Genomic DNA, 5,256 nt, shown 5'->3' with positions numbered 1-5,256 from the left:
TTTTTATGAAAGTGGGTTAATTGTTCTCTTGACTAGAATGAAGTGTCTTTTATTTCTCTGTTCTGATTTTATGTACACTGGTGTTTTTCAGCCCATGTGAGGGTGTCAGATCCCTGAAGTTAGACAATTGTGTGCTGCCACATGGATACTGGGAATTGAACCCAGGTCCTCTGGAAGACCAGCCAGTGCACTTAACTGCTGAGACACCTCTCCAGACCTGTCTCCTCTCATTTTAAGTCTATTTTGTCAGATACTAGAATATGAGCACCTGTTTGCTTCCTAGTTTCATATGCTTGTTTTTTCCTTCCTTTCACTTTAAGGTGAAGGTACGAAAGCATCTTGTAAAGAGCAGAAATGGATATTGTTTCTTAATCCATCCAACAAGCCTGTGTCTTTTGATTGGAGAGTTGAGGCCATTCAGTATGTTGATTGCTTTTTCTTTCTTTTTTTGTGCTCCTAGTGCTATTTTGTATTTCAGGGATTATAGCTTCCTTTGTTTTCCTCCCTGAGGTATTGCTTCTAGTATTTGTTGAGGGTTGGCCTGGTGTTATGTATTTTAATATTTACTGGCCCCCAAGATTTTGTCTCTGTTCAGATGACCATATACTCCTGTCCTTGTTATGTAAATCTTGCTTCACCTAATTTAAAGCTGATTAGTTGATAAAAAATGCAGAAGCTTGGGATTTGGCAGAAGAAAGGTGGAGTTTGGAGCTCACAGGCTGGGGTCAAGGGACCATGAGGCAGTAGAGGATTGGAGAAGGAAATGGACCAGCACCATGGGCTAGCATGGGAAAGGAGCACATGGCTGGATCAACATGGACGGAGGAGATGGAGACCATAAGTATTTGGGGACCATGGATGGGAGGTAGCTCGAGGTTGGGGCTGGAATGTGAGATTACTTTAGAGGGTTAATATTTGCAATGTTCCAGGTAAAAGATATTTTATAAAATACAACAGGTGTTTGTGTCTTTATTTGATTGACAGTGGGCTAGATAATATCACTGTAATAATTACAGACTACTAATAAACACTTATTAGGCCATACATTTAAAATTTACCCCAACAAGTATTCTCTGTGGAACTAACTGGTTTGGTTGGCAAAATTCTTTTAGCCTGTTTTTATCATGGAAAATTTTTCTTTCTCCAACTATGGCAGATAGTTTTTCTGGGCACAGTAGTTTAGGTCGACAATTGTAGTCTTTGTTTTCCGAGACAGGGTTTCTTTGTGTAGTCCTGGCTGTCCTGGAACTTGTTTTGTAGACCAGGGTGGCCTAGAACTTACAGAGATCTGCCTGTCTGCCTCTAGAGTGCTAAGACTAAAGGTGTGTGCCACTGCTATCTGGACCATCTGTAGTCTTTTAGAACCTGAGGTACATTGCTTCCAGCTCTTCTGGCTATTGAAGTGTTCATTGAGAAATCAGTTTTATATTCTGATGAGTTTTTCTTTAGATGTTACTTTTAGTTTTTCTCTTGCATAATTCAGCACTCTTTGTTCTGTGTATTTAGTGTTTTGACTATTTGTGAGGAGTTCTTTTCTGGTCCTAATTGGGGTTCTGTATGTTTCTTGTATTTGAATGGGTATGTCTTTCCTTATTTCAGCAAAGTTTTTTTTTTCTATGGTCCTATTTTGCTTTTGAAAAAAAAAAATCCTAGTTTTTGCTTGTGTGGTCTAATTCTTTGTCTTCAAGTCTTGATATCATGTCTTCTACTGATTCATTGCTTTATAAGTTTTATAAAGTCCTTGACTTTTATAATGGAGTTGAGTTTTAAAATTCCATCGTCATTTCAGCTTGAATTTTCTTTAGTATGTCTATCTCTTTAAGGAATTAAGTTTTTAAATCCTGAATTGTCCTGTTACATTCAGCTGTGTTTTCTTGTATGTCATTGCTATTATACCTCATTGCTATTCTCTTTAAAGTCATTACGCTGTTTGTATCTTCTCTAAACTTCCTTAATTCTTTGATGACATAACTGTTCTCATAAGTTCTGTCTCTTGGGGGTCCATCTAGGTAATTCTCACTGGAGAATATTTTTAGGAATGGTAGATTTTAGAAGTGAGGGGAGCATGGTATCTTAACCTTTCATACTGTTTAAACTTTTGCAATATGAATGACCTGGGCATGTGCACATCTTTTGCTAGTTGTGTGTTTGATGTGCAATTCTAGAGGGCCTCTATTGAGTGGAAATTTGGTTTTTGGCCCACCTTGGCTGATTTTCAGATCAAGTATGAGGAGTTGGTAGGTCAATCTTTCAGTGTTGATTTTGGATAAAAGTAGTAGTGATTATTACAATTCAGTGTTAAGAAAAAAAAGTATGTGAATGGGACAAACAAATGGATCTGCTTGGGCTGATGTGCAAGCTGTGTTACTTGAGCTCTGCCAGAACTGTGAAAATAGTGTGGGTGGGCCAGTCTTGGACATTCATCATGCTGTGTTGTGCAACCGAGTCTACCAGGACTAAAGGATGGATGAGGTGGGGTGGCATAGTCAGGTGAGGTCCCACCAGGCTAGGTAGCATACAGGCATGCAACTCAGGGCTAAATCTTGGGGCTGGGGAAGGTGCAAAGGAGCTAGGGTCTAGGAAACTCACTGGAAAGGAACACAGCATGTGAAACCCAGGCTAGGCCTCGAGACTGGGTATGCTTGGTATAGACTGGACTGATGCACACAATGTCTGATCCAGGCTTGGCCTGGAGGTCTGATTGACAACTTATTAACCTTTGGATCACACAACCAAGAATCAAAACCAAACTTCCTGCACTTAGGTGGCTGAGACAGTACTGTCAATGCAGGACCAGCTTGGGCTACACAGAGAAACTTGTTTAAAAACAAACAAACCTCAAGATCCAGCTATACCACTCCTAGGCATATATCCAAAAGATACTCAGGCATACAACAAGGACATTTGTTCAACTATGTTCGTAGCAACTTTATTCGTAATAGCCAGAAGCTGGAAACAAGCCAGATGCTCCTCAGTTGAGGAATGGATACAAAAATTGCAGTACATCTATACAATGGAATACTAGTCAGTAATTAAAAACAAAGAAATCATAAAATTTGCAGGCAAATGGTGGGATCTAGAAATGATCATCCTGTGTGAGGTATCCCAGAAGCAGAAAGACACACATGGTATATACTCACTTATAAGTGGTTATTAGACATAGAATATAGGATAATCATACTAATATCTGTATAGTATAATATCTGTAAAGGAGCTAATAAAGGAGGACGACCCTGGTAAGATGCCCAATCTTCATTCAGAAAGGCAAATGGGATAGACATCAGAAGAGGTCGAAAACAGGGAACAGGACAGGAACCTACCACAAAGGGCCTCTGAAAGACTCTACCCAGCAGGGTATCAAAACATATGCTGAGACTCATAGTCAAACCTTTTGCAGAGTGCAGGGAATCTTATGAAAGAAGGGGGAGATAGAAAGACCTGGAGGGAACAGGAGCTCCACAAGGAGAGCAACAGAACCAAAAAATCTGGGCCCAGGGGTCTTTTGTGAGACTGATACTCCAACCAAGGACCATGCATGGAGATAACCTAGAACCCCTGCACAGAAGTAGCCCATGGCAGACCAGTGTCCAAGAGGGTTACCTAGTAATGGGAACAGAGACTGACAATGACATGAACTCATGGGCTGGCTTTTTGATCACCTCCACCTGAGAGGGGAGCAGCCTTACTAGGCCACAGAGGAAGATGATGCAGCCACTCCTGATGAGACCTGATAGACTAGGGTCAGACAGAAGGGGAGGAGGACCTACCCTATCATTGGACTGGGGGAGGGGATAGGAGAAGAGGAGGGAAGGAGAGATGGGGGAGGGGGCTACAGCTGGGATACAAACTGAATAAATTGTAATTAATAAAAAAGAAACAATCAAATAAAACCAAGTAAATGAAAAAGACCTCTGCATATCTCACGTGTGACTTATTCTGACGTATATTTAACTGCCCATGATCTCAAAGCCCATTTCCATTTAATTTTGAGACAGCCCTAAAAAGTCTTGTTACAACAGAAGCAAATGCTAGCCACCCCACTTCTTGCTGTGTCTAAATCCTGGAACCCTGCATGGCACACAGATGCTTAGTAGCTACTCACTGCATAGTGGGTGACATGTTAGTGTGAGCAAGGCCCAGGCTTAATCCGAGCATCATCAAAATATGAACACCAAATACTGATTCTGGGAACTGTTCTGTGTGCTGGATAATTTAGTAAACATTCAGATTGCTAAAATGGTTTAGATCTTGACTAAACCTTGACCTTTCTACTAACTAGTAGAAACCACACTGAACCAATCAAAGTTCAAACTGTACAGAATCAAAGATTGCTCTTTTCTCAGAGGCTACTTTGTGGCAGGTAGCCCACAAAAATGCTTTACTAGAACATGTCTATGAGTTGAATAATCTATGAAATATGCCTTTGACATTTTGACAGTCAATTTGATTGGGTTAGTGAACAGCTGGGGCATTCAGGTAAACCTTTGAATCTGCACAGCTTTTCTAGATGGGACTACTTGATAGGGCAAGATCAACCATGACTCTGGGTGTGGTGTCCTGTACTGAGCTAAGTGTTGATTTGGTACTTTGTTTGTGGACAGGGTTTCTCTGTGTAGTCCTGGCTGTTCCGAAACTCCTTCTGTAGAGCAGGCTGGCCTTGACGTCAGCAATCCCCCTGCCCCTGCCTCCTGAGTGCTGGGATTAAACATATGCACCACTGTGCCCTACTGATATAGGCTGTTTTATGGTGCACAGAATGTAACAACGGGTCATGGAGGCTTGCACCAGGCTCTAGAAAGCCAGCTGACACCAGGCAGCACATGATTTGAGCAGATTGCCTGTAAGGAACTCCTAAGTGGGATGGGCATGAAGCTTTGAAGGCGAGGACTAAGTTGTAGAGACATCAGGATATTGGAAATTATGGGAAGCTAGCTGGAGAAAGCTCCAGGTACCAAGCAGAGCCAGCTCAAGGAAGAGGCCAAACAGTGTGATAACCATCCCAAATGGGTTGGCTTATGTTAAGAAGTCACACTTAGCATTCGAAACACTAGAGATAAAATGCATTCAGTGCTTTTCAATACAATCACAGGGAGACCCCAGTGAGTACACTACCAGTCCTCACTTCATGACCGTTGTTAAAAAACTGAAACAAATGGAACTGATGATATTTCTTAAGTAAATGAGAAATTATGTACTCCTAATTCAGAGGACAGAGGTGAACACACATTGCATGTGGGTGACTCACAGGAGCTGCAC

The sequence above is a fragment of the Meriones unguiculatus genome, chromosome 6, assembly GCF_030254825.1.
Source record: "Meriones unguiculatus strain TT.TT164.6M chromosome 6, Bangor_MerUng_6.1, whole genome shotgun sequence".
In the NCBI taxonomy this organism is placed as follows: Eukaryota; Metazoa; Chordata; class Mammalia; order Rodentia; family Muridae; genus Meriones; species Meriones unguiculatus.
Note: the sequence above shows the minus strand (reverse complement) of the source record.